This window comes from Sphaeramia orbicularis, chromosome 1 (genome assembly GCF_902148855.1).
Source record: "Sphaeramia orbicularis chromosome 1, fSphaOr1.1, whole genome shotgun sequence".
NCBI classification, from domain to species: domain Eukaryota; kingdom Metazoa; phylum Chordata; class Actinopteri; order Kurtiformes; family Apogonidae; genus Sphaeramia; species Sphaeramia orbicularis.
The window spans coordinates 58,956,514-58,966,441 of NC_043957.1; positions in this window are offsets into that span (position 1 = coordinate 58,956,514).

Genomic DNA, 9,928 nt, shown 5'->3' on the forward strand with positions numbered 1-9,928 from the left:
ATCACACACACAAACATATCAGACTAAATTCTGACTGAACACACACATGCTGCACATATAAGGACAGACTCTTAGATGGAGATCACTAACATGTTTCTAATAATGACCCTTCCACAGGTAGGACCAGGTACTGGTTTGGTGCCAGTATTCTGCATTTTCCCTGCAGCTGATAGGGTTAGGATTAGGGTTAGGGTTAGATAACTCAAACCCAAACCCAAACCCATGTGCCCCATGACTGCTACAGGTTGGTTTACATTGGTACTGTTTTTCACACTTTTTATACTTTGATTGATGTTATTTACTTTTAGATATTCAACCCTAACCCCCTGATAACCCCAACCTGATAACCCTAACCTGATAAACACCTGAGGTAAGTGAAGGCATCTGTTACATGATGTGTGTGTGTGTGTGTGTGTGTGTGTGTGTGTGTGTGTGTGTGTGTGTGTGTGTGTGTTGCTTCATCACACCTCCTGCTTTGTCCTAATCTGGACTAGTCCATTCACACAAGATGTCGTTCCCACTGGTCATATGGGACCAACAACACACAGGGTTCCCCTTCACACACACACACACACACATACACGCACACACACAGACACAGACACACACACACATACACGCACACACACAGACACACACAGACACACACACACACACACACACACACACACACACTGTGACTGTGTCTAAGTGTGCTGTTGTGTGCATGGGTGTTGTGTTGTTGTGTAGTAGTCAGTCAGTTTCCCACATGCCGTTACTGTGGAGGCACCGTGGCTGATGACATCATGTTTGTACCATTCCATCAGCAAAACAGAACCAGGCTTTCCCCAGGCCACACCCACTGTGCCCCCCCCCCACACACACACACACACACACACACACAGACACACACAAGCACACACACACACGCACACACGTTGGTTCGTCATTCACTCTGGTTCTCATCCACAGACTGTGTAATGTGCGTCACTTTACCTACTGGCATATATTTATATTTATCTGAGTAACTGTAATGAATGACACCTGAAAATAACAGTTTAGTCTGAGTTAGTATCTGTCAGTGTAAGGGTTAGTATCTGTTAGGGTTAGTATCTGCAGGGTTAGGGTTAGTATCTGCAGGGTTAGGGTTAGTATCTGTTAGGGTTAGTATCTGTTAGGGTTAGTGTCTGCAGGGTTAGGGTTAGTATTTGTTAGGGTTAGTATCTGCAGGGCTAGGGTTAGTATCTGTTAGGGTTAGTATCTGTTAGGGTTAGGGTTAGTATCTGTTAGGGTTAGTATCTGCAGGGCTAGGGTTAGTATCTGTTAGGGTTAGTATCTGTTAGGGTTAGGGTTAGTATCTGCAGGGCTAGGGTTAGTATCTGTTAGGGTTAGGGTTAGTATCTGCAGGGTTAGGGTTAGTATCTGTTAGGGTTAGTATCTGTTAGGGTTAGTATCTGCAGGGTTAGGGTTAGTATCTGTTAGGGTTAGTATCTGTTAGGGTTAGGGTTAGTATCTGTTAGGGTTAGTATCTGCAGGGTTAGGGTTAGTATCTGTTAGGGTTAGGGTTAGTATCTGTTAGGGTTAGTATCTGTTAGGGTTAGTATCTGCAGGGTTAGGGTTAGTATCTGCAGGGTTAGGGTTAGTATCTGTTAGGGTTAGTATCTGTTAGGGTTAGTATCTGCAGGGTTAGGGTTAGTATCTGTTAGGGTTAGTATCTGCAGGGTTAGGGTTAGTATCTGCAGGGTTAGGGTTAGTATCTGTTAGGGTTAGTATCTGCAGGGTTAGGGTTAGTATCTGCAGGGTTAGGGTTAGTATCTGTTAGGGTTAGTATCTGCAGGGTTAGGGTTAGTATCTGCAGGGTTAGGGTTAGTATCTGTTAGGGTTAGTATCTGCAGGGTTAGGGTTAGTATCTGTTAGGGTTAGTATCTGTTAGGGTTAGTATCTGCAGGGTTAGGGTTAGTATTTGTTAGGGTTAGTATCTGTTAGGGTTAGGGTTAGTATCTGTTAGGGTTAGTATCTGCAGGGTTAGGGTTAGTATCTGCAGGGTTAGGGTTAGTATCTGTTAGGGTTAGTATCTGTTAGGGTTAGGGTTAGTATCTGCAGGGCTAGGGTTAGTATCTGTTAGGGTTAGTATCTGTTAGGGTTAGTATCTGTTAGGGTTAGTATCTGCAGGGTTAGGGTTAGTATCTGTTAGGGTTAGTATCTGCAGGGTTAGGGTTAGTATCTGTTAGGGTTAGTATCTGTTAGGGTTAGTATCTGTTAGGGTTAGTATCTGCAGGGTTAGGGTTAGTATCTGTTAGGGTTAGTATCTGCAGGGTTAGGGTTAGTATCTGTTAGGGTTAGTATCTGCAGGGTTAGGGTTAGTATCTGCAGGGTTAGGGTTAGTATCTGTTAGGGTTAGTATCTGCAGGGTTAGGGTTAGTATCTGCAGGGTTAGGGTTAGTATCTGTTAGGGTTAGTATCTGCAGGGTTAGGGTTAGTATCTGCAGGGTTAGGGTTAGTATCTGTTAGGGTTAGTATCTGCAGGGTTAGGGTTAGTATCTGTTAGGGTTAGTATCTGTTAGGGTTAGTATCTGCAGGGTTACGGTTAGTATCTGTTAGGGTTAGTATCTGTTAGGGTTAGGGTTAGTATCTGCAGGGTTAGGGTTAGTATCTGTTAGGGTTAGTATCTGCAGGGCTAGGGTTAGTATCTGTTAGGGTTAGTATCTGTTAGGGTTAGTATCTGCAGGGTTAGGGTTAGTATCTGTTAGGGTTAGTATCTGCAGGGTTAGGGTTAGTATCTGCAGGGCTAGGGTTAGTATCTGTTAGGGTTAGTATCTGTTAGGGTTAGTATCTGTTAGGGTTAGTATCTGCAGGGTTAGGGTTAGTATCAGTTAGGGTTAGTATCTGCAGGGTTAGTATCTGTTAGGGTTAGTATCTGTTAGGGTTAGTATCTGCAGGGTTAGGGTTAGTATCTGCAGGGTTAGGGTTAGTATCTGTTAGGGTTAGGGTTAGTATCTGCAGGATTAGGGTTAGTATCTGCAGGGTTAGGGTTAGTATCTGTTAGGGTTAGTATCTGCAGGGTTAGGGTTAGTATCTGTTAGGGTTAGTATCTGCAGGGTTAGGGTTAGTATCTGTTAGGGTTAGTATCTGCAGGTTAGGGTTAGTATCTGTTAGGGTTAGTATCTGCAGGGTTAGGGTTAGTATCTGCAGGGTTAGGGTTAGTATCTGTTAGGGTTAGGGTTAGTATCTGCAGGGTTAGGGTTAGTATCTGCAGGGTTAGTATCTGCAGGGTTAGGGTTAGTATCTGCAGGGTTAGGGTTAGTATCTGTTAGGGTTAGTATCTGTTAGGGTTAGTATCTGCAGGGTTAGGGTTAGTATCTGTTAGGGTTAGTATCTGTTAGGGTTAGTATCTGCAGGGTTAGGGTTAGTATCTGTTAGGGTTAGTATCTGCAGGGTTAGGGTTAGTATCTGTTAGGGTTAGTATCTGTTAGGGTTAGGGTTAGTATCTGTTAGGGTTAGGGTTAGTATCTGTTAGGGTTAGTATCTGTTAGGGTTAGTATCTGCAGGGTTAGGGTTAGTATCTGTTAGGGTTAGTATCTGCAGGGTTAGGGTTAGTATCTGCAGGGTTAGGGTTAGTATCTGTTAGGGTTAGTATCTGCAGGGTTAGGGTTAGTATCTGCAGGTCTAGGGTTAGTATCTGTTAGGGTTAGTATCTGTTAGGGTTAGTATCTGCAGGGTTAGGGTTAGTATCTGTTAGGGTTAGTATCTGTTAGGGTTAGGGTTAGTATCTGCAGGGTTAGGGTTAGTATCTGTTAGGGTTAGTATCTGTTAGGGTTAGTATCTGTTAGGGTTAGTATCTGCAGGGTTAGGGTTAGTATCTGTTAGGGTTAGTATCTGTTAGGGTTAGTATCTGCAGGGTTAGGGTTAGTATCTGTTAGGGTTAGTATCTGTTAGGGTTAGTATCTGTTAGGGTTAGGGTTAGTATCTGCAGGTCTAGGGTTAGTATCTGTTAGGGTTAGGGTTAGTATCTGCAGGGTTAGGGTTAGTATCTGTTAGGGTTAGGGTTAGTATCTGTTAGGGTTAGTATCTGTTAGGGTTAGGGTTAGTATCTGCAGGGTTAGGTTTAGTATCTGCAGGGTTAGGGTTAGTATCTGTTAGGGTTAGTATCTGTTAGGGTTAGTATCTGCAGGGTTAGGGTTAGTATCTGCAGGGTTAGGGTTAGTATCTGTTAGGGTTAGTATCTGTTAGGGTTAGTATCTGCAGGGTTAGGGTTAGTATCTGTTAGGGTTAGTATCTGCAGGGTTAGGGTTAGTATCTGTTAGGGTTAGTATCTGTTAGGGTTAGTATCTGCAGGGTTAGGGTTAGTATCTGTTAGGGTTAGTATCTGCAGGGTTAGGGTTAGTATCTGCAGGGTTAGGGTTAGTATCTGTTAGGGTTAGTATCTGCAGGGTTAGGGTTAGTATCTGTTAGGGTTAGTATCTGTTAGGGTTAGGGTTAGTATCTGTTAGAGTTAGTATCTGTTAGGGTTAGTATCTGCAGGGTTAGGGTTAGTATCTGTTAGGGTTAGTATCTGCAGGGTTAGGGTTAGTATCTGCAGGGTTAGGGTTAGTATCTGTTAGGGTTAGTATCTGTTAGGGTTAGGGTTAGTATCTGCAGGGTTAGGGTTAGTATCTGCAGGGTTAGGGTTAGTATCTGTTAGGGTTAGTATCTGCAGGGTTAGGGTTAGTATCTGTTAGGGTTAGTATCTGTTAGGGTTAGTATCTGTTAGGGTTAGTATCTGCAGGGTTAGGGTTAGTATCTGTTAGGGTTAGTATCTGTTAGGGTTAGGGTTAGTATCTGTTAGGGTTAGTATCTGTTAGGGTTAGTATCTGCAGGGTTAGGGTTAGTATCTGTTAGGGTTAGTATCTGTTAGGGTTAGGGTTAGTATCTGTTAGGGTTAGGGTTAGTATCTGTTAGGGTTAGTATCTGCAGGGTTAGGGTTAGTATCTGTTAGGGTTAGTATCTGCAGGGTTAGGGTTAGTATCTGTTAGGGTTAGTATCTGCAGGGCTAGGGTTAGTATCTGTTAGGGTTAGTATCTGCAGGGTTAGGGTTAGTATCTGTTAGGGTTAGGGTTAGTATCTGTTAGGGTTAGTATCTGCAGGGTTAGGGTTAGTATCTGTTAGGGTTAGTATCTGCAGGGTTAGGGTTAGTATCTGTTAGGGTTAGTATCTCTTAGGGTTAGGGTTAGTATCTGCAGGGTTAGGGTTAGTATCTGTTAGGGTTAGTATCTGTTAGGGTTAGTATCTGCAGGGTTAGGGTTAGTATCTGCAGGGTTAGGGTTAGTATCTGTTAGGGTTAGTATCTGTTAGGGTTAGCATCTGCAGGGTTAGGGTTAGTATCTGTTAGGGTTAGTATCTGCAGGGTTAGGGTTAGTATCTGCAGGGTTAGGGTTAGTATCTGCAGGGTTAGGGTTAGTATCTGTTAGGGTTAGTATCTGTTAGGGTTAGCATCTGCAGGGTTAGGGTTAGTATCTGTTAGGGTTAGTATCTGCAGGGTTAGGGTTAGTATCTGCAGGGTTAGGGTTAGTATCTGCAGGGTTAGGGTTAGTATCTGCAGGGTTAGGGTTAGTATCTGTTAGGGTTAGTATCTGCAGGGTTAGGGTTAGTATCTGTTAGGGTTAGTATCTGCAGGGTTACGGTTAGTATCTGTTAGGGTTAGTATCTGTTAGGGTTAGGGTTAGTATCTGCAGGGTTAGGGTTAGTATCTGTTAGGGTTAGTATCTGCAGGGTTAGGGTTAGTATCTGTTAGGGTTAGTATCTGCAGGGTTAGGGTTAGTATCTGCAGGGCTAGGGTTAGTATCTGTTAGGGTTAGTATCTGTTAGGGTTAGTATCTGCAGGGTTAGGGTTAGTATCTGTTAGGGTTAGTATCTGCAGGGTTAGTATCTGTTAGGGTTAGTATCTGTTAGGGTTAGTATCTGCAGGGTTAGGGTTAGTATCTGTTAGGGTTAGTATCTGCAGGGTTAGGGTTAGTATCTGCAGGGTTAGGGTTAGTATCTGTTAGGGTTAGTATCTGCAGGGTTAGGGTTAGTATCTGTTAGGGTTAGTATCTGCAGGTTAGGGTTAGTATCTGTTAGGGTTAGTATCTGCAGGGTTAGGGTTAGTATCTGTTAGGGTTAGTATCTGCAGGGTTAGGGTTAGTATCTGCAGGGTTAGGGTTAGTATCTGTTAGGGTTAGTATCTGCAGGGTTAGGGTTAGTATCTGCAGGGTTAGGGTTAGTATCCATTAGGGTTAGTATCTGCAGGGTTAGGGTTAGTATCTGTTAGGGTTAGTATCTGTTCGGGTTAGGGTTAGTATCTGCAGGGTTAGGGTTAGTATCTGTTAGGGTTAGTATCTGCAGGGTTAGGGTTAGTATCTGTTAGGGTTAGTATCTGCAGGGTTAGGGTTAGTATCTGTTAGGGTTAGTATCTGTTAGGGTTAGGGTTAGTATCTGTTAGGGTTAGGGTTAGTATCTGTTAGGGTTAGTATCTGTTAGGGTTAGTATCTGCAGGGTTAGGGTTAGTATCTGTTAGGGTTAGTATCTGTTAGGGTTAGTATCTGCAGGGTTAGGGTTAGTATCTGTTAGGGTTAGTATCTGCAGGGTTTGGGTTAGTATCTGCAGGGTTAGGGTTAGTATCTGTTAGGGTTAGGGTTAGTATCTGTTAGGGTTAGTATCTGCAGGGTTAGGGTTAGTATCTGCAGGTCTAGGGTTAGTATCTGTTGGGGTTAGGGTTAGTATCTGTTAGGGTTAGTATCTGCAGGGTTAGGGTTAGTATCTGTTAGGGTTAGGGTTAGTATCTGTTAGGGTTAGTATCTGCAGGGTTAGGGTTAGTATCTGCAGGGTTAGGGTTAGTATCTGTTAGGGTTAGTATCTGCAGGGCTAGGGTTAGTATCTGTTAGGGTTAGTATCTGTTAGGGTTAGTATCTGCAGGGTTAGGGTTAGTATCTGTTAGGGTTAGTATCTGCAGGGTTAGGGTTAGTATCTGCAGGGCTAGGGTTAGTATCTGTTAGGGTTAGTATCTGTTAGGGTTAGTATCTGTTAGGGTTAGTATCTGCAGGGTTAGGGTTAGTATCAGTTAGGGTTAGTTTCTGCAGGGTTAGTATCTGTTAGGGTTAGTATCTGTTAGGGTTAGTATCTGCAGGGTTAGGGTTAGTATCTGCAGGGTTAGGGTTAGTATCTGTTAGGGTTAGGGTTAGTATCTGCAGGATTAGGGTTAGTATCTGCAGGGTTAGGGTTAGTATCTGTTAGGGTTAGTATCTGCAGGGTTAGGGTTAGTATCTGTTAGGGTTAGTATCTGCAGGGTTAGGGTTAGTATCTGCAGGGTTAGGGTTAGTATCTGTTAGGGTTAGGGTTAGTATCTGCAGGGTTAGGGTTAGTATCTGCAGGGTTAGTATCTGCAGGGTTAGGGTTAGTATCTGCAGGGTTAGGGTTAGTATCTGTTAGGGTTAGTATCTGTTAGGGTTAGTATCTGCAGGGTTAGGGTTAGTATCTGTTAGGGTTAGTATCTGTTAGGGTTAGTATCTGCAGGGTTAGGGTTAGTATCTGTTAGGGTTAGTATCTGCAGGGTTAGGGTTAGTATCTGTTAGGGTTAGTATCTGTTAGGGTTAGGGTTAGTATCTGTTAGGGTTAGGGTTAGTATCTGTTAGGGTTAGTATCTGCAGGGTTAGGGTTAGTATCTGTTAGGGTTAGTATCTGTTAGGGTTAGTATCTGCAGGGTTAGGGTTAGTATCTGTTAGGGTTAGTATCTGCAGGGTTAGGGTTAGTATCTGTTAGGGTTAGTATCTGCAGGGTTAGGGTTAGTATCTGCAGGTCTAGGGTTAGTATCTGTTAGGGTTAGTATCTTTTAGGGTTAGGGTTAGTATCTGCAGGTCTAGGGTTAGTATCTGTTAGGGTTAGGGTTAGTATCTGCAGGGTTAGGGTTAGTATCTGTTAGGGTTAGGGTTAGTATCTGTTAGGGTTAGTATCTGTTAGGGTTAGGGTTAGTATCTGCAGGGTTAGGTTTAGTGTCTGCAAGGGTTAGGGTTAGTATCTGTTAGGGTTAGTATCTGTTAGGGTTAGTATCTGCAGGGTTAGGGTTAGTATCTGTTAGGGTTAGTATCTGCAGGGTTAGGGTTAGTATCTGTTAGGGTTAGTATCTGTTAGGGTTAGTATCTGCAGGGTTAGGGTTAGTATCTGTTAGGGTTAGTATCTGCAGGGTTAGGGTTAGTATCTGCAGGGTTAGGGTTAGTATCTGTTAGGGTTAGTATCTGCAGGGTTAGGGTTAGTATCTGTTAGGGTTAGTATCTGTTAGGGTTAGGGTTAGTATCTGTTAGAGTTAGTATCTGTTAGGGTTAGTATCTGCAGGGTTAGGGTTAGTATCTGTTAGGGTTAGTATCTGCAGGGTTAGGGTTAGTATCTGCAGGGTTAGGGTTAGTATCTGTTAGGGTTAGTATCTGTTAGGGTTAGGGTTAGTATCTGCAGGGTTAGGGTTAGTATCTGCAGGGTTAGGGTTAGTATCTGTTAGGGTTAGTATCTGCAGGGTTAGGGTTAGTATCTGTTAGGGTTAGTATCTGTTAGGGTTAGTATCTGCAGGGTCAGGGTTAGTATCTGCAGGGTTAGGGTTAGTATCTGTTAGGGTTAGTATCTGTTAGGGTTAGTATCTGCAGGGTTAGGGTTAGTATCTGTTAGGGTTAGTATCTGTTAGGGTTAGGGTTAGTATCTGTTAGGGTTAGTATCTGTTAGGGTTAGTATCTGCAGGGTTAGGGTTAGTATCTGTTAGGGTTAGGGTTAGTATCTGTTAGGGTTAGGGTTAGTATCTGTTAGGGTTAGTATCTGCAGGGTTAGGGTTAGTATCTGTTAGGGTTAGTATCTGCAGGGCTAGGGTTAGTATCTGTTAGGGTTAGTATCTGCAGGGTTAGGGTTAGTATCTGTTAGGGTTTGGGTTAGTATCTGTTAGGGTTAGTATCTGCAGGGTTAGGGTTAGTATCTGTTAGGGTTAGTATCTGCAGGGTTAGGGTTAGTATCTGTTAGGGTTAGTATCTGTTAGGGTTAGTATCTGTTAGGGTTAGGGTTAGTATCTGCAGGGTTAGGGTTAGTATCTGTTAGGGTTAGTATCTGTTGGGGTTAGTATCTGCAGGGTTAGGGTTAGTATCTGTTAGGGTTAGTATCTGTTAGGGTTAGCATCTGCAGGGTTAGGGTTAGTATCTGTTAGGGTTAGTATCTGCAGGGTTAGGGTTAGTATCTGCAGGGTTAGGGTTAGTATCTGTTAGGGTTAGTATCTGCAGGGTTAGGGTTAGTATCTGCAGGGTTAGGGTTAGTATCTGCAGGGTTAGGGTTAGTATCTGTTAGGGTTAGTATCTTCAGGGTTAGGGTTAGTATCTGTTAGGGTTAGTATCTGTTAGGGTTAGTATCTGCAGGGTTACGGTTAGTATCTGTTAGGGTTAGTATCTGTTAGGGTTAGGGTTAGTATCTGCAGGGTTAGGGTTAGTATCTGTTAGGGTTAGTATCTGCAGGGTTAGGGTTAGTATCTGTTAGGGTTAGTATCTGCAGGGTTAGGGTTAGTATCTGCAGGGCTAGGGTTAGTATCTGTTAGGGTTAGTATCTGTTAGGGTTAGTATCTGCAGGGTTAGGGTTAGTATCTGTTAGGGTTAGTATCTGCAGGGTTAGTATCTGTTAGGGTTAGTATCTGTTAGGGTTAGTATCTGCAGGGTTAGGGTTAGTATCTGTTAGGGTTAGTATCTGCAGGGTTAGGGTTAGTATCTGCAGGGTTAGGGTTAGTATCTGTTAGGGTTAGTATCTGCAGGGTTAGGGTTAGTATCTGTTAGGGTTAGTATCTGCAGGTTAGGGTTAGTATCTGTTAGGGTTAGTATCTGCAGGGTTAGGGTTAGTATCTGTTAGGGTTAGTATCTGCAGGGTTAGGGTTAGTATCTGCAGGGTTTGGGTTAGTATCTGTTAGGGTTAGTATCTGCAG